This window comes from Aegilops tauschii, chromosome 2 (genome assembly GCF_002575655.3).
Source record: "Aegilops tauschii subsp. strangulata cultivar AL8/78 chromosome 2, Aet v6.0, whole genome shotgun sequence".
Taxonomy (NCBI): Eukaryota; Viridiplantae; Streptophyta; class Magnoliopsida; order Poales; family Poaceae; genus Aegilops; species Aegilops tauschii.
In genome coordinates this window covers 436,922,873-436,943,450 of record NC_053036.3, presented here as the reverse complement: position 1 = coordinate 436,943,450, position 20,578 = coordinate 436,922,873, and positions in this window count along the sequence as shown.

The window sequence follows — 20,578 nt, the reverse complement described above, 5'->3', positions numbered from 1 at the left end:
CTTTGTGGTGAATTGGCCTCTGATACGTCTCCATCGTATCTATAATTTTTTATTGTTTCATGCCAACATATACAACTTTTACATACTTTTGGCAACTTTTTATATGATTTATTGGACTAACCTATTGATCTAGTGCCTAGTGCCAGTTCCTGTTTTCTGCATGTTTTTGTATCGTAGAGTATCCATATCAAACGAAGTCCAAATGGAATAAATTTTTACGGAGAATTATTTTGGAATATATGTGATTTTTGGGAGTTGGAATCACTACAAACGGAGGCCCACACAGCCCACAAGACACCAGGGAGTGCCAGAGGCCCCTGGCATGGCGTAGTGGGTTGTGCCCTCCTCGAACGTAGATTGGAGCTCTACTTCGGGCACAAGGAAGCTTATATCTGGAAAAAATCGTGTTCAAATCTCAGCGCAATCGGAGTTACGGATGTCCGGGAATATAAGAAACGGTTTTCGGTCAGATCTGGAGAACGCAAAATAGAAGAGAACAGAGAGGGAGATCCTTGGAGGCCATGGACTAGAGGGGGAACTCTCCTCCCATCTAGGGGGAGGCCAAGGAAGAAGAAGAAGGAGGGGGCTCTCTCTCCCCCTCTCTCCCGGTGGCGCCGGAGTGCCACCGGGGCTAGGATCATGACGGCGATCTACATCAATAATCTTGCTACCGTCAACACAAACTTTCTCCCCCTCTATGCAGCGGTGTAAAACCTCTTCTCCCCGCCATAATCTCTACTTAAACATGGTGCTCAACTCCATATATTATTTCCCAATGATCTATGGTTATCATATGATGTTTGAGTAGATCCGTTTTGTCCTGTGGGTTAATCGTGATCTTGGTTGGTATGATTGTATATTTTATTTATGGTGCTGTCCTACGGTGCCCTCCATTCTTGCACAAATGTGAGGGGACCCCGCTGTATGGTGTTGCAATATGTTCATGGTTTGCTTATTGTCAGTGTTGCGGGGGATGACAGCAGCCCAAACGCGGATAAGTGGGTTATGGCGGATGGGAGTAAAGAGGACTTGATACTTAATGCTATGGTTGGGTTTCACGACCTTAATTAATGATCTTTAGTAGTTGCCGATGCTTGCTAGGGGTCCAATCATAAGTGCATATGATCCAAGTAGAGAAAGTATGTTAGCTCATGCCTCGCCGTCATTTAAAATTACAAGAATGATTACCGGTACTTGTCATTGATTGCCTAGGGACAAATAACATTCTTGTTGACAAAAGCTCTCTACTAAAACTAACTTTGTTGTGTCTTTATCTAAACAGCCCCTAGATTTTATTTACGTGCTCTTTATTATCTTGCAAACCTATCCTATCACACCTACAAAGTACTTCTAGCTTCATACTTGTTCTAGGTAAAGCGAACGTCAAGCGTGCGTAGAGTTGTATCGGTGGTCGATAGAACTCGAGGGAATATTTGTTCTACCTTTAGCTCCTCGTTGGGTTCGACACTCTTAATTATCAAAAGAGGCTACAATTGATTGCGGGTTATCAAGACCTTTTTCTGGCGCCGTTGCCGGGGAGCAATAGCATGGGGTGAATATTCTCGTGTGTGCTTGTTTGCTTTATCACTAAGTAGTTTATTTTCTGTTCTAAGTTGTTCTCTATCTTTAGTTATGGGTATGGAACACGAAACACCAAAAAATTAGTTGTACTTGCTACTCATGGAGATGGGGAACCTCCTAAAACCCTCGATACTCGTTATGTGAAAGATGTTATGCACTACTTTGATAATCCTGAGAAAACCCCATTTAACTATATAATGGGTGTAACGTTGGATCAACGTGAATACTTTAGGGATTATCGCTTGACTCATAAAGGGAAATTGTTATGGGATCAAATTCATCTGTTGCGTTGGTATGCTCGGGAGCTATGCTTGAGAAATGATTATACTTGTTGCTCTAGGATGAACGCTCCACATCTTCCCTTTTCATGTAAATGTAATGATAATGAAACCTTGGCTTCTTATGCTAATGGTATATATGATTATTATGATGTGGAACGAATAGAAGAATTTATTGCTTTTAAGGGTGCTTATGAAATTGAATCTTTGTTTGAAAAATATGAAGCTTTTGATCATGATGTTTATAGACTTGAAAATTTTGCCATCCTTAAATATTGCTATGATCATTATAAATACAATTCTGATATTGATGAATTTATTGAGAAAGTCTCCGCTATCCAAGAAGAGACTAATATTTTGCAGGAGTCTATGGAAGCAGAAATTGATGAAATTGTGAGCTCATTGAATGAAAAAGATGATGAGGAGAGCGAAGAGCAAAAGGAGGAAGATCAGATTAGCTACCCGTGCCCACCTTCTAATGAGAGTAACTCTTCAACTCATACATTATTTAATTCCCCTTCGTGCTTACCGAAGGATGATTGCCATGATAATTGCTATGATCCCGTTGCTTCATTTGAAATATCCCTTTTTGATGAACTTGATGCTTGCTATGCTTGTGGCCAAGATGCCAATATGAATTATGCTTATGGACATGAACTTGCTATAGTTCCTTATGTTAAGAATGAAATTGTTGCTATTGCACCCACACATGGTAGTCCTATTATCTTTTTGAATTCTCCAAACTACACTATATCAGAGAAGTTTGCTCTTATTAAGGATTATATTGATGGGTTGCGTTCTACCACTACACATGATGATTTTGATGAATATAATATGCATGTGCTTGCTGCTCCTACTTGCAATTATTATGAGAGAGGAAATATATCTCCACCTCTCTATGTTTCCAACACAAAAAATTGCAAGAAATTGCTTATGCTATGTGTTGGCCTTTACTTGATGTGCATGAATTGTTCTTGTATGACATACCGATGCATAGGAAGAGAGTTAGACTTCGTCATTGCTTGATATATGTTGCTTTGTGCTCACTACTAAATGCTAAATCATTGTTGATTCAAATTGGCTTTGATATACCTTGGGATCCGGGTGGATTCATTACTTGAGCACTTTATGCCTAGCTTAATGGCTTTAAAGAAAGCGCTGCCAGGGAGACAACCCGGAAGTTTTAGAGAGTCATTTATTTCTGTTGGGTGCTTTTATAAAGTTTAAAAACAAAAAATGTAGAGGGGAACTTAAAACTTTTCACAAAAGAGAAGCGATTAGAAGTTATGCATTGGAGAAGTCAGGGTCGACCTTGAACACTTGTGTTCGTGCTCATGGAAACAATGTAGAATTTTTCATGAAGATGCTCACAAAAATATTTATCCCCTTTTACAATTCCATTGTATTATAAAAATAATGTGCCAAGGTTTGCCTTTAGGATGTTTAGATTGCTTGTTGGTTTGTGCGGTGCAAAACAGAAACTTTGGCTGTAGTGCGCGATTTTAAATTTGTTACTGGAACGTCAAACGGTTCTGAATTTTTTTGCACTGTCTTTATATACAAATTTTTTATTTTTTCCTATTTGTTTCAGAATTTTTGGAGTACTAGAAGTATGGTTAATGTCCAGCTTACTACAGACTGTTCTGTTTAAGACAGATTCTGTTTTTGATGCATTGTTTGCTTGTTTTGATGAAACTATCGATTTCTATCAGTGGATTAAGCCATGGAAAAGTTATATTACAGTAGCTAGAATGCAAAAACAAAATATGAATTGGTTTGCAACAGTACTTAGAGTAGTGATTTGCTTTATTATACTAATGGAACTTACTAAACTTTCTGTTGAGTTTTGTGTGGATGAAGTGATGAAAGATCGAGGAGGTTTCGATATGAGGAGAAGGAGGAGAGGCAAGAGCTCAATCTTGGGGATGAACAAGGGACCCCAAGTAAATATTCAAGGAGACTCAAGCGTCTAAGCTTGGGGATGCCCCAGAAGGCATTCCATCTTTCTTCAACAAGTATCAATATGTTTTTGGTTTCGTTTCGTTCATGTGATATGTGCAAATCTTGGAGCGTCTTTTGCTTTTAGTTTTCATTTTTATTTTATGCACCGTGCTGGTATGAGATAGTCCATGGTTGATTTGTAGAATGCTCATTGCACTTCACTTATATCTTTTGAGTATGGCCTTGTAGAATGCTTCATGTGCTTCACTTATATCATTTGAAGTTTGGATTGCCTGTTTCTCTTCACATAGAAAACCATTGTTTGAAGAATGCTCTTTTGCTTCACTTATATTTATTAGAGCATGGTCTTTTATAGAAAGAATTAAACTCTCATACTTCACTTATATCTATTTAGAGAGGCAAAAGGAATTGGTCAATTGCATGGTTAGTCATGAAATCCTACATAAAACTTATGGATCACTGAATATGATATGTTTGATTCCTTGCAATAGTTTTGCGATATAGAGATGGAATATGTGGGAGGTACTAGTAAACGGTTGTGGTTAGTAAGAATATTGGTGTTAAGGTTTGTGATTCCCGAAGCATGCACGTATAGTCTCTCGTTATGCTATGAAGTTGGAGCATGATTTATTATTGATTGTCTTCCTTATGAGTGGCGGTCGGGGACGAGCGATGGTCTTATCCTACCAATCTATCCCCCTAGGGGCATGCATAGTACTCCCTCCGTTCCTAAATACTTGTCTTTCTAGGCATTTCAAATAAATATCACATACGGATGTATGTAGACATATTTTAGAGTGTAGATTCACTCATTTTACTCTGTATGTAGTCACTTGTTGAAATGCCTAGAAATACAAGTATTTAGGAACGGAGGGAGTAGTACTTTGCTTTGAGGGATAATAAACTTTTGCAATAAGTATATGAGTTCTTTATGACTAATGTGAGTCCATGGATTATACGCACTCTTACCTTTCCGCAATTTGCTAGCCTCTACGGTATCGTGCATTGCCCTTTCTCACATCGAGAGTCGGTGCAAACTTCGCCGGTGCATCCAAACCCCGTGATATTATACGCTCTATCACACATAAGCCTTATTATATCATCCTCAAAACAGCCACCATACCTACCTATTATGTCTTTTCCATGGCCATTCTGAGATATATTGCCATACAACTTCCATCGCTTACGTTTGATGACTTGAGCATTCATTGTCATATTGCTTTGCATGATCATATAGCTGGCATAGTAGCTGTGGCACGGCCACCGTTCATCATTTTTCATACATGTTACGCTAGATCATTGCACATCCTGGTACATTGCCAGAGGCATTCATATAGAGTCATATGTTGTCATAGGTATCGAGTTGTAATTTTTATTTCTTTTGAGTTATAAGTAAATAGAAGTGTGATGATCATGATTATTCATTTTTAGAGCAGTGCCCCAGTGAGGAAAGGATGATGGAGACTATGATTCCCCCACAAGTCGGGATGAGACTCCGGACAATGAGAGAAAAAGAAAAAGAAAAAAAGAAAAAAAGAAAAAAAAGAAAAAAGAAAGAAAAAAAGGAAAAAAAACAAACAAAGAGAGAAGGGGCATTGTTAGTATCCTTTACCACACTTGTGCTTCAAAGTAGCACCATGTATTTCATATGGAGAGTCTCCTATGCTGTCAGTTTCATATACTAGTGGGAATTTTTCATTATAGGATTAGATGCACACCCACTTAGTTTTCATATTGAGCTTTCATACACTTATAGCTCTTAGTGCATTCGTCGCATGGCAGTCCCTACTCCTCACGTTGATATCAATTGATGGGCATCTCCATAGCCCGTTGGTTAGCCGCGTCGGTGTGAGACTTTCTTAATTTTTTGTCTTCTTTATATTTACCCCTATCATCATACTCTATTCCACCCGTAGTGTTATATCCATGGCTTGCGCTCATGTATTGCGTGAGGGTTGAAAAAGCTGAAGCGCATTAAAAAGTATGAACCAATTGCTCGGCTTGTCATCGGGGTTGTGCATCATAAATACTTTGTGTTAAGAAGACAGAGCATGACAAGACTATATGATTTTGTAGGGTAGCTTTCTTTACCGTTGATATTTTGAAAGACATGATTGTTTGTTGGGATGCCGGAGTACTGATGTCTTTATGTCAAATTATAGACTATTGCTTTGAATCACTTATGTCTTAATATTCATGCCATGACTAGACATATGATCAAGTTTATGCTAGGTAGCATTCCACATAAAAATATCTTTTTTATCATTTACCTACTCAAGGACGAGCAGGAATTAAGCTTGGGGATGCTGATGCGTCTCCGTCGTATCTATAATTTTTTATTGTTTCATGCCAATATTATACAACTTTTACATACTTTTGGCAACTTTTTATATGATTTATTGGACTAACCTATTGATCTAGGGCCCACTGCCAGTTCCTGTTTTCTGCATGTTTTTTGTATCGCAGAGTATCCATATCAAACGAAGTCCAAATGCAATAAAATTTCACGAAGAATTATTTCAGAATATATGTGATTTTTGGGAGTTGGAATCACCGCAAACGGAGGCCCACACAGCCCACAAGACACCAGGGCGCGCCAAAGGCCCCTGGCGTGGCGTGGTGGGTTGTGCCCTCCTCTAACGTCGGTTGGAGTTCTATTTCGGGCGCAAGGAAGCTTATATCCGGAAAAAAAATCGTGTTCAAATCTCAGCGTAATCGGAGTTACGGATCTCCGGGAATATAAGAAACGGTTTTTGGCTAGATCTAGAGAATGCGAAACAGAAGAGAACAGAGAGGGAGATCCAATCTCGGAGGGGCTCCCGCCCCTCCGATGCCATGGAGGCCATGGACCAGAGGGGGAACTCTCCTCCCATCTAGGGGGTAGGATAAGGAAGAAGAAGAAGGAGGGGAGCTCTCTCGCCCTCTCTCCCGGTGGCGCCGGAGTGCCACCGGGGCTAGGATCGTGACGGCGATCTACATCAACAATCTTGCTACCGTCAACACCAACTTTCTCCCCCTCTATGCAGCAGTGTAACACCTCTTCTCCCCGCTGTATCTCTACTTAAACATGGTGCTCAACTCCATATATTATTTCCCAATGATCTATGGTTATCCTGTGATGTTTGAGTAGATCCGTTTTGTCATGTGGGTTAATCGTGATCTTGGTTGGTATGATTGTATATTTTATTTATGGTGTTATCCTACGGTGCCCTCCGTTCTCACGCAAACGTGAGGGGCCCCCGCTGTAGGGTGTTGCAATATGTTCATGGTTTACTTATTGTCAGTGTTGTGGGGGATGACAGCAGCCCAAACGCGGATAAGTAGGTTATGGCGTATGGGAGTAAAGAGGACTTGATACTTAATGCTATGGTTGGGTTTCACGACCTTAATGATCTTTACTAGTTGCGGATGCTTGCTAGGGTCCAATCATAAGTGCATATGATCCAAGTAGAGAAGGTATGTTAGCTCATGCCTCTCCGTCATATAAAATTACAAGAATGATTGCCGGTACTTGTCATCGATTGCCTAGGGACAAATAACTTTCTTGTTGACAAAAGCTCTCTACTAAAACTAACTTAGTTGTGTATTTATCTAAACAAACCCTAGATTTTATTTACATGCTCTTTATTATCTTGCAAACCTATCCTATCACACCTACAAAGTACTTCTAGCTTCATACTTGTTCTAGGTAAAGCGAACGTCAAGCGTGCGTAGAGTTGTATTGGTGGTCGATAGAACTTGAGGGAATATTTGTTCTACTTTTAGCTCCTCGTTGGGTTTGACACTCTTACTTATCGAAAGAGGCTACAATTGATCCCCTATACTTGTGGGTTATCAGCCTTGAGGGGCTGGGGATGAACTAGTACAGGGGAGAACAACCTCAGGAGGAGGCGTGTTCTTGTGCTCGAGTGAGCTGGTGGGTGTGAGGATGGAATGGATCCGATGAATCCCCCTCCTCCATGGTGGTGGTGCTGCTCTACTTATAGTGGCCTTGGTCCTCTTCCCAAATGAAGGCGGGAAGGGATCCCACAACGGCCAAATTCGAAGGGAGAAAACTAGTACATGCTATCCTGACAAAAGTAGTCTTCGCCTGCAAAAGCCTATGGTCGTGACGCCTTGGTGGGCTCGGTGATGACCTCCCTCCTGCTGTCCTAGCAGTCTTGGTCTTGTCGCATGGGAATGGAAACCTTTAGCTGATTCCTCGGGACTCCGCGCTTGTGCTTGCCTCCTTAGCACAAAAGAGGAAACTGTTGCCCTCCGCCCGCTGGCGCCCGCCTGGCCTTGGTTGTCATGACTCACGTCACCAGAACCTCGCGAGGTGAGGCTTGCATAGAAACCTCAGCTCCTCAGGAGCCAGCCTGAGGAGGCCACTCCTTCTGGAGGTCTTGGTGTCGTCCATCTCGCGAGGCTTGATCCCTTGCGAGGGTCTTGAGTTGTTGATGCGAAAGGTGGGTCGTTCCAGGCTACCGATGGAGCCACGCCATGGGCCGCAGGCAGGCAAGTCTGGGTACCCCCATTCCCAGAAAATCGACAGTAGCCCCCGGGCCCAAGGCGCGCTCGGACTAGGCTTCGAGGCGAAGCCAAAGGGCAAGTGCGGAGCGCCACAGGACCTAACCGCCTGCGGCCTTGGTCGACGCGTGGCGATTGATGGGACGTGGGCGTCTCCGCTTCCCCATGCGTCCTCGGCAACTGTCCGACTTGACAAGAGCCTGCTGCATGCAGAGAAAGGCCATCATTGCGTGGGATCATGGAGGCCGGCGGTTGGCCTCCCTCCGGCTATAAATAAGGGCAGAGCCCCCTTGCTCATCTCCATCTTCTCGCTGCCCACTCCTCCTTCTTCTTCTTGGTCTCACCGTCTTGTTGTAGTTTCCATGGCGCCAATCCGGAGATTCTCCGTGGCGGAGAAGGGAAAACCCCCTCGAGAGGAGCCTGGGCCACTTCCGCCGAAGAAATGGCTTGGCCGCCCTCGCGATGCCGGCGAAGGGCAGGAGGTAACGCGGCCTTGGTACGAGCGTCCTCCGCCTGGCTTCCCGATCCCCCTGTATGCCCGCGCGCATAGCTCTAGACAGGGCAGCAGTGCCTAGCGTGGCGCGGTCCGGGGTTGCGGTGGACAGGCCGAGGCTGCGCGGCCAGCCGGTCCGCGAACCCACGCCGAGGGCACCTCGCGCGAGTTCGTGGTGTGGGCGGCAATGCCGCCGCGCACGTGGATCCGGCTTCCGAGGTTCTTCGCTGAGGAGATGCCGCCAAGGGGGGCACTTGAGCTGTGGCTGCAACACGCCGGGTGCTGCAGCCTAGCCACGGGGGCAGAGGTCAAGGTCGTTCCCTCGGGTGACATCTTCATGACTCGAGGGTGGGGCGAGGTCGCCCGCGCGTGTTGTCCAGAGGGGGTCCTCGCCATCCACTTCGAGTGTGATGGCGCATCTACGTTGTTCTTCAAGGTCTTCGACGAGGAAAACCAGCGCCTGGAGTGTTTCTCTGGGAGAGTGTAACAGCCTGGTTTTTGGCCCTTTTCTTTTTCTTTTTGATTTATTGTTTTTGCTCTGTTTTTCTTTTTGGAGTGGTTCTGTGGCCTTGCCACCTGGGAAATCATCCTCATTCCCCCTCCCAAGTGGCTCATCACTCTCAAAACCTTGCCAAGATCATGTCACTTCACTCTTTGACCAAACCCTAAAATATTTTTTCTAGTGAATATTCCTTTTTTAAAGGAATAACCTTGTCTGCCCTAGGTTGTGAAGCAACCTATATTTCTGTCACTCCCAAAAATCCCAATTAATTCTCATAATTTCTTTGGGTCATATGTTGCTCAAATATGCCCAAAATTTCATGCCCTAGCCCAAGAATAATTCCCCAAAAATTATTCTTCTATTTTGCCCTAAATGGCACTTTGTGAAGGAAGTGTCATTTATATTTTCCTAGTTGCTCCCAAACTCCTTGGGCATTCTTTTATGTCCAAATCATTGCCTCATGCACAAGTTCAACTTTATTTGCCTAGCCAATCTTCCTCAGTGATTTTTCAAAGTTTCTGTCAGACAGAAGGCTTTGTGAAGGAAGTACTAACTAGGAGTATCCAAATGAGTTGTACTTTTGCACACTCCTTCATGTTCTCATATTATCACACTCCTCCAAATTTCAGCTCCATCCCTTGATCTATGTGAGCACAGGATCAAATCTTTGATTCTGTCAATATTTCCAGGTTGTGAAGCAAGTATATTTTATATTGCTTAATTTTGCCTGAAAATTTACCAGATCATTCTCCTACCCAAATAACATCTCTCCACCAATTTTGGGATCAATTATTAAAGCCAATATTTCTCTAGAATTTCTGCAAGTTTCTGGACAGAGGGAATAGCTGTGAAGGAAGTACCATTTTGATGAATCCATTTGGTGCAAACTTTTTACAGCATCTTCTTATGACCAAATCATGATGCCTTGCCAAATTCCAGCTCAAGTGGCATCACCATGTGAGTGCATCATCCAAATCTTGATTCTGGACCAATTTTGGGGTTACACAACAACTATATTAGTTTGTGATCCATTATGCTCCAAAACCTCCAGTATCATAGTCCTTCTGTAGTTAATCACCCCAGACAACTCCATTGACCACAATCACTTCCCTGTTGATCACCAGTGCACGGCAAAGTTTACTGCAGTAAACTTCAACGATGATTACCATTTAACCAGAGAGTTTTTCATCGATCTACCACCACAGTAGAAACCTTCCTTGGAAGAACTTACCACTAGACAACACGTTCCAGCTCATTGCCCCCGCTACATGCCAGTGCACGCGGTGACCGCGTTAATGGCACAACAGTGCGCGCGCTCTACTGCCGTTGGCCGCGCCCAAAGCGTCTTCTAGCTCCGGCCCCTCTCCCCCTCGTCGGCTTCGCGCGCGTGAGCGTGTCCAGCAGCTGGCCCACGTCGTCGCTGTTCCCCTGGACCCCTCTCCCCCTCTGTCCGCTTCCTCACCGACGCTCGTAGCCGAACGCCCATGAGAGCACAGTGCACCGACCGTCGTCCTCCTCCTCGACCGCTTCTCCCCTGCGTCCCTTGGCCTCCTCTGCCTCGTGAGAACCTCCACTGCTCCTCCTACGTCGTCTACCTCCGAGCTCGCGAGCGGGGCCACGCGTCCGCTGCGCCGGCCACGCGTCCATGGCGACGCCAGCGCAGCAGCCCCTCCCCTCGCCTATATAATCCCACCCCAAGGCCTCTCGACCTCACCATCGCCTTTGCCTCACTTCACTACACCTCCCAAACCTCTTCCCCGAGCACCGGAGCCCCTCTGCTCGTCCTCCATCTGCCATGGCCGCCGCCCCCTCCGGCCTAAATCCGAGCGAGTCGAGCTGTCTCCCTCCGTTCTAGCACCACCAGAGGCCTCCTCATCCACCCTAGATCCACCCAAGTGCCCCATTCATTCTCCGGTGGCCTCTCGCCACGAGTTCCCCGGAGCCCGGAGAGCCCTGTCCGACGCAGCCATGGTCCCGCCTTGCCCGTTTCTCCCTGATGTTCGAGTGGTGGAGGGACGGGTGTGCCTCGCCGTCCTGAGCACGCCGGCGGTCCAAGCTCCGCCGGAGGTGGCCCGAGTGGCCGGAGCGAGCGCCGGCGCCGGCGGCCTCTCCTCTGCTCTGCGTGCGGTGTCGGGGGAAGAAGGAGAAGGAGGCGGGAGGAGAGAGTTGACCGCACGTGGACCCCGCGGCCTCATGTGTCAGAGACCCAAGCCCCGGCCCCACAACCTGCTGACTGGATTAAGTGGAGGCGCAAACCCGTGAGTATGTTTTCGTTTGTGGAAAATGTATTTTCCCTCTCCTTCAAGCAGAGTACATTTTCCTCTTCTGAAAGCATATTTTCTCTCTGTTGCAGCGAGTAATACGTTTTCCTTAGGAGAAGGCGTATTTCCGTAAAGTGCGCTTTCTGTTTTTCCAGCCAAGGGCCTGTTTGTGATGATTTCTTTACAAATAGGTCCCTGGAAGAAAAACATTCATATCTTTTTCCCCATAGCTCCAAATCAGGTGAATCCAAAGCCCACTTCTTCGTTTCGTCGAGCCCGTTCCAATGGAATCATTTTCACCATGTTTTGACATTCTGAAAATGACCATTTTGCCCCTGCGCTTAATCTGCCCCCTCCGAGAGAGAACGTTTTTCGGCGATTCTTTCCGCGAGCTTCTCGCACTTCTTCCCGGTGATTTCTTCCACCCCAGGCAAGCTACACCCTCCATTTGCATCACTGTAATGCAGTGACATGGTTTAATCTATTTGAACTTGTTTAAAATATTGCTTTAGCTACATGACTTTGCGCATGGCATTTTCTCGGAGTATTATTTTGATCTTGTTGTTGCCATGCTATTGTTTGGATTACTAGGAGTTATGTTTGTAGTTGATGAGTATCATGTTGCCATTGGAGTATTAGTGGTTGATATTATGATTGTTTTCATGATGATATCTGTTATTATATTTTGGAGTATTACTTTGGATGTCATGCTGCCTTTGGATTATTAGTGGTTAGTATGATTATTTTCATGATGCTAGTCGATATTCTGTTACTGTTGCTTGGAGTATTAATTTCGGAGATGATGTTTACGTGTGGATCTTAGCTGGATACTTTGTTCTTGTTATTGGAGTAGTAGAGTTATTGTTTTCAGATTCATCATGATAGAAATGTTATGCTATCCTTGGAGTATTTTGATATGATGATATTATGCTCAGATTATTTGTTGGATATTGCTATGACTTGGATTATAGTTTGATAGTTGATATCGGAGTATCAGTTATCACAGTTATATTTTGGGGATAAACTCCGTCATTAAGTTGGTCAGGTGCCACTGAACCGGGCTTTCTCCAGTGCAACCACATTTGCCTTTATGGGAAGGCCCTAATGCGATGCTATTGCCGTGTCTCTCGCCGGTGCCTCCAATGAGGGAAGGCTATGGGCGCGCGCTACCCTGAGCAGGTAGGCGGACATAAGCCTTGTGTGCCCGTAGTTGGATTTTGCGCGCTTTTGTCCCCGTTTGGGACCGTTTTTGTTTGCCACGACGGTGGCCGTTGGTGCCTTTGATAGGCACGGGGCCACCCAGGACTGAACCCAAAGGGGGTGTTGGTCGGAGTGGCCGGGAGAGTGTCATGGCAGTAGATCGGTTTTGTCGGAACGCCGTTGGTCCACCCGAATGGGAGTGCGAGGCCATGGGTTCCATGGTGTGGGTACAGTGCGCTACCTCTGCAGAGTGTGTGTTTAAGCTATCGATAGCCGCGTCCATACTAGGTCACACCGTTCGATCAACACTCACGTGACGGAATGACTTATAGTTGATTTATATGATGTATGTGAGCAGTAACAGTTTGGCAGGATGTTGATGATGATGTTGAGATGATCTTGAGGATGATCATTCAGTTTGTGATGTGGTCACGAGGTGACCGTGTGGATATGTTGATCACGAGGTGATCAGGTGGATGTTTTGATCACGAGGTGATCATATGGACCACGAGGTGGTCGAGATGGTATATTGCTTGGCCCGTTCGCCAAGAATGAGATTGTTGTTGGGAATGAGTTGTTGGTTTATTAACAATGTAGTAGTTTCATATCATGCTTAGTAGTTGCTGTCGTATCATGGTAGATGTTAATTTAATTAACCTGCTTAATGCTATGTTATTGTCTTGCCTTGATGTTTATGGTTGTTGTGAGCTTGCAAGTACATTCAATGTACTGACCTGGCGTGTCATGCCAGATTGCAGGTGATGCCATGATTGCTTGCTTGCTTGTCGAGGTTGCCGTGCGTGCGAGCTAGATCGTGTCCCAGCCAGAGTCCCTGCGGAGTGGAGATTCACCACCTTCGTCGTTGTTCCGCTGCTAGAAGTATTCCGCTGCTATGAGTTGTTCCGCTGCTAGCATAGAGCAAGTGTAGTATCGCAGGCGTAGTGTCGCCGTGTTGTTGTGCTTCTTTGTAACATCAGACCCTTGTATTATTATTATTGTAATAAGAGCTGATTTGTTCTATGTCAAGCAGTGCCGTATTCCAGAGACTTCCTCGATCTCTGGGCTGGAATACGGGGCGTTCCAGTTTCTCTGAGCCGGGGTGCCACAGAGAGGCAGTTCCCGCAGCGTAGCCACTGGCGTCGGACTCGCCCCTGGCCTTGCCGATAGCTCCTCCAGCAGCAGCGGCGACTCCCTGGAATCCAGCGACTCTCCCAAGCCCAGCGACTCTCCGGAGTCCAGGGACGACAGCTACGTGCCACCGAGCTCTCACCGTGCCCGGAGCGCAGCAGCAGCGTCCGCTCGGCATCATCGGTGATACCCAGCGGCCGGGGTCCTTCAAGATCTTCTTCTTTTGTTTCCCTGCGCGGAATTGTGACGAGCCCCGTGGGGGTATGTAAAATACTGTAGTGCTTTTGCTTCAATGTTATCCTTCCTAGTATGATGCTGAAATTGCATATCTTGCTCGGGCACGGTTCCCCCTTTTCGTTCTCGTGGTAGCTTAGTGCTCTACGCCGACAGGACCCAGTCCCCAGGTAGGCTTCAGCCGTTGCTGGTATGCCAGGTCACAATGTCATGGTCAAGGCCAGGAGGTGAGCGGCCCGAGGTCTGGTAAGAGCTCCTGAGGCGCGATGCTCAAGAGGTCCCCTTTGGTGGGCAAGCAGCTCCCTGGAGGCCGAAAAGGAAAGCGGCATTGCCCAAGCGAGATTGCGAGGGCCGAAGTATTGGGTCTTGAGGCTCATACTGATATGTATGGGTGACTTATCTTGGTGAGCCTGCGGTAATTCCCTTGCGCGGCGCCTGATTATGCCTTAGGGTGACGCTTCTAGGTAGGGCTCACGTTGGCCTCCCCTTTTTCTCGCTCATCTAGATGCTCTATGTCCTCAGGTCCCGGCCCTCCAGTGAGGCTTGGGCGCCGCTGGTATGCCAGGTCGCGATGCCGTGGTCAAGGCCAGGGGTGAGGGCTCGAGAGCCAGTAGGAGCTCCTGAGGTGCGATGCTCAGGAGCCCCCCCTTTAACGTGCAAGTGAATTGCGTGAAAAAGGGATGGCCGGCGGGGCTGCCCTTGGTTAAGCTCTGGAGGTTCCTGCGGGTTAGTCCAAGGAGGAGAAAATAACGCATAACCACACTTGCTCTCCTACCATTGATCTTTCCGCAAGAAGATGAGGGCACTGAGGATCTGGTGAGGTGACGTGCGCGGGGCAAGCCGCAAGCCAGAGCTCAATCTCTCAGATTTGTCAGCGTTGTAGGGATGGACCCAAGCACAAGCATCGTGCCAGCATGTGTAGCCCCCGTTGCGGGATGAGCAAGAGGCGGGTCAGCAACGCGGGGAGGCCGCGAAGGGCAATAGAGCACCATGCAGGCGGGTGATAATCATAAAGCAACTCATGGATAGGGTAAAGCCAGTTCTGGTAGATGCAAGAGGATACATGTTGCAGGGACGGACCCACGCAGCTTGGGGATAATGCAGCCCGAGGGGCGCCCCCAACTGAACAAACAAAAAAAGTGTCACCTGGCACTGTTGTTGAAGATGTGTTGGAGTAGCCGAAGACGCGCGCCGCAGAAGTTGCTCCTCACGAGCCGCCCAGGTCCTGAGCCTCGGGAGGCTCTGGGGGCCTGGGGGGCTCTCGAGGATCCGTCTCCACCTCCAATAGGATCGCCTGGTGCCTGGCCTCCTGAGCCGCTAGGATGCCCCGCATGTGGCGCTGATGCACGACAGCCCGGTTCAGCAAACTGAAAGGCATGCGAACATAGCTGTGAGGGGGGACCTTGCACCGGCCAATGTGGGACGGCCAGAAGAGCTCCTGAAACGCGGCCCCATTGAGCCCAGGGATGTTGACGCAGGCGCGCAGCTCGCTGCCCTCACCAGGGCAGGGAGCTGCGCCGGGTGGTGGGCAACGGTCGCCTCGCATAGATCTTGCCTCCTGAAGCTCCTCGACTGCCTTGGTGATGAACTCCTGAATGCCTGGCGCCTTGCGCCCTGTGCTTTCCTCACGGAAGCGCGCGTTGAAGCATGCCTCCACATGGTGCCTGAGCGCCTCCCTCGTGATGCTGGCCAGGTCAAAGGCCCTTGATAACCCACAAGTATAGGGGATCGCAACAGTTTTTGAGGGTAGATTATTCAACCCAAATTTATAGATTCGACACAAGGGGAGCCAAAGAATATTTGCAAGTATTAGCAGCTGAGTTGTCAATTCAACCACACCTGGAGATTAATCATCTGCAGCAACGTGATCAGTAGCAAAGTAATATGATAGTTTTGATAGCAGTGGCAGCAGCAATAGTAACAATAACAGTGATAGCAGTGTTTTTGTAGCAAGTGCAACAACAACGATAGCAGTAGTAACTTAGCAGAAACAATCCAAGATAAATTCGCAGGCATTGGATCGGTAATTTGTTGGATGATATTCATCATGTGACAGTCATAACCTAGGGCGATACGGCACTAGCTCCAGTTCATAAATATACGTTGGGGAACATAGTAATTCAAAAAATTCCTACAATCACACAAGATCTAACTAGGAGATGCATAGCAACGAGACGGGAGAGTGTGTCCACGTACCCTCATAGACCGAAAGTGGAAGCGTTTAGTTAACGCGATTGATGTAGTCGAACGTCTTTACGATCCAACCGATCCAAGTACCGAACGTACGGCACCTCCGTGTTGAGCACACGTTCAGCATGATGATGTCCCCCGAGCTCTTGATCTAGTAGAGGGTCGAGGGAGAGTTCCGTCAGCACGACGACATGGCGACGGTGTTGGTGATGTGATCCGCGCATGCCTTCGCCTAAGCACTACGACAATATGACCAAGGTGGTAAACTGTGGAGGGGGGCACCGCACACGGCTAAGAAACAACTGTTATTGTCTTTGGGGTGCCCCCCGCCCCCGTATATAAAGGGGGAGGAGCCAAGGAGGGCGCGCCAAGGGGGGAGTCCTACTTGGACTCCTAGTCCAAGTCGGATTCGCCCCCCTCCTTCCTTCCAACAGAGAGGGAAAGGGGAAAGGGGAGAGAGGGAGAAGGAAAGAGTGGGGCCGCGCCCCCTCCCCTTGTCCAATTCGGTTTGGGCAAGGGGGGGGGGGGCGCGCCACCTCCCATGGCCTGCCTCCTCTCCTCCACCATGGCCCAATAGGCCCATTAACTTTCCCGGGGGGTTCCGGCAACCTCCCGGTACTCCGAAAAATCCCCGATCTTCTTCAGAACCATTCTCGTGTCCGCATATAACCTTCCAATATATGAATCTTTACCTCTCGACCATTTCGAGACTCCTAGTCATGTCGTGATCTCATCGGGGACTCCGAACAAACTTCGGTCACCAAAACACATAACTCATAATACAAATCATCATCGAACGTTAAGCGTGTGGACCCTACGGGTTTGAGAACTATGTAGACATGACTGAGACACATCTTCGGTCAATAACCAATAGCGGAACCTGGATGCTCATATTGGCTCCTACATATTCTACGAAGATCTTTATCAGTCAAACCGCATAACAACACACGTCATTCCCTTTGTCATTGGTATGTTACTTGCCCGAGATTCGATCGTCGGTATCATTATACCTAGTTCAATCTCGTTACTGGCAAGTCTCTTTACTCGTTCCGTAATGCATCATCCTGCAACTAACTCATTAGTCACATTGCTTGCAAGGCTTATAGTGATGTGCATTACCGAGAGGGCCCAGAGATACCTCTCCGATACACGGAGTGACAAATCCTAATCTCGATCTATGACAACTCAACAAACACCTTCGGAGACACCTGTAGAACATCTTTATAATCACCCAGTTACGTTGTGACGTTTGATAGCACACAAGGTGTTCCTCCGGTATTCGGGTGTAGCATAATCTCATAGCCAGAGGAACATGTATAAGTCATGAAGAAAGCAATAGCAATAAAACTAAACGATCATTATGCTAAGCTAACGGATGGGTCTTGTCCATCACATCATTCTATAATGAAGTGATCTCGTTGATCAAATGACAACACATGTCTATGGTCAGGAAACTTAACCATCTTTGATTAACGAGCTAGTCAAGTAGAGGCATACTAGGGACACTCTGTTTGTCTATGTATTCACACATGTACTAAGTTTCCGGTTAACACAATCCTAGCATGAATAATAAACATTTATCATGATATAAGGAAATATAAATAACAACTTTATTATTGCCTCGAGGGCATATTTCCTTCAATCTCCCACTTGCACTAGAGTCAATAATCCAAATTACATAGTAATGATTCTAACACCCATGGAGTCTTGGTGCTGATCATGTTTTGCTCGTGGAAGAGGCTTAGTCAACGGGTCTGCAACATTCAGATCCATATGTATTTTGCAAATCTCTATGTCTCCCTCCTTGACTTGATCGTGGATGGAATTGAAGCTTCTCTTGATGTGTTTGGTTCTCTTGTGAAATCTGGATTCGTTCGCCAAGGCTATTGCTCCAGTATTGTCACAAAAGATTTTCATTGGACCCGATGCACTAGGTATTACACCTAGATCGGATATGCACTCCTTCATCCAGACTCCTTCATTTGCTGCTTCCGAAGCAGCTATGTACTCCGCTTCACACGTAGATCCCGCCACGGCGCTCTACTTGGAACTGCACCAACCTACAACTCCACCATTCAATATAAATATGTATCCGGTTTGTGACTTTGAGTCATCCGGATCAGTGTCAAAGCTTGCATCGACGTAACCATTTACGACGAGCTCTTTGTCACCTCCATAAATGAGAAACATATCCTTTGTCCTTTTCAGGTATTTCAGGATGTTCTTGACCGCTTTCCAGTGATCCACTCCTGGATTACTTTGGTACCTCCCTGCTAAACTTATAGCAAGGCACACATTAGGTCTGGTACACATCATTGCATACATGATAGAACGTATGGCTGAGGCATAGGGAATGACTTTCATTTTCTCTCTATCTTATGCAGTGGTCGGGCATTGAGTCTGACTCAACTTCACACCTTGTAACACAGGCAAGAACCCTTTCTTTGACTGATCCATTTTGAACTTCTTCAAAACTTTATCAAGGTATGTGCTTTGTGAAAGTCCAATTAAGCTTCTTGATCTATCTCTATAGATCTTGATGCCCAATATATAAGCAGCTTCACCGAGGTCTTTCATTGAAGAATCCTTATTCAAGTATCCTTTTATGCTATCCAGAAATTCTATATCATTTCTGATCAACAATATGTCATCCACATATAATATCAGAAATGCTACAGAGCTCCCACTCACTTTCTTGTAAATACAGGCTTCTCCAAAAGTCTGTATAAAACCATATGCATTGATCACACTATCAAAGCGTATATTCCAACTCCGAGAGGCTTGCACCAGTCCATAAATGGGTTGTTGGAGCTTGCACACTTTGTTAGCACCTTTAGGATCGATAAAACCTTCTGGTTGCATCATATACAACTCTTCTTTAAGATATCCATTAAGGAATGCAGTTTTGACATCCATTTGCCAAATTTCATAAACATAAAATGCGGCAATTGCTAACTTGATTTGGACAGACTTAAGCATTGCTACAGGTGAGAAGGTCTCATCGTAGTCAACTCCTTGAACTTGTCGAAAACCTTTTGCAACAAGTTGAGCTTTGTAGACAGTAAAATTACCGTCAGCGTCAGTCTTCTTCTTGAAGATCAATTTATTATCTATGGCTTGTCGATCATCGGGCAAGTCAACCAAAGTCCACACTTTGTTCTCATACATGGATCCCATCTCAGATTTCATGGCCTCAAGCCATTTTACGAAATCTAGGCTCATCATCGCTTCCTCATGGTTCGTAGGTTCATCATGGTCTAGTAACATGACTTCCAGAACAGGATTACCATACCACTCTGGTGCGGAACGTACTCTGGTTGACCTACGAGGTTCGGTAGTAACTTATCTGAAGTTTCATGATCATCATCATTAGCTCTTCCTCACTAATTGGTGCAGGAATCACTAGAACTGGTTTATGTGATGAACTACTTTCCATTTCGGGAGAAGGTACAATTACCTCATCAAGTTCTAGTTTCCTCCGACTCACTTCTTTCGATAGAAACTCCTTCTCTAGAAAGGATCCATTCTTAGCAACGAATATCTTGCTTCGGATCTGTGATAGAAGGTGTACCCAACAGTCTCCTTTGGGTATCCTATGAAGACACATTTCTCCGATTTGGGTTCGAGCTTATTAGGTTGAAGCTTTTTCACATAAGCATCGCAACCCCAAACTTTAAGAAACGACAGCTTAGGTTTCTTGCCAAACATAGTTCATATGGTGTCGTCTCAACGGATTTAGATGGTGCCCTATTTAACGTGAATGCAGTCGTCTCTAAAGCATAACCCCAAAATGATAGCGGTAAATTAGTAAGAGACATCATAGATCGCACCATATCTAATAAATTATGGTTACGACGTTTGGACACACCATTACGCTGTGGTGTTCCAGGTGGCGTGAGTTGCGAAACAATTCCACATTGTTTCAAATGAAGACCAAACTCATAACTCAAATATTCACCTCCACGATCATATCGTAGAAACTTTATTCTAACATCCCAAAATTCTAAATTTTGGAATGTTATATTAAATAAATAGTTTTGATTGTTTGTTTGATTGTGGTGTAGTTGCTTGTGTGAAATTGGTTGAAATTTGAAACTTTTTGAAAGTTGAATGACAGGGAATAAAAGGACTTTCCCAAAGTTTCACCTTGCATTTCTGATCTCCATGAATTCAAATTCTTTTGAAATACAAAACCTTGGAGAGAAGATAACATGACTTCTTCCATTTAAAATGAAAAGGG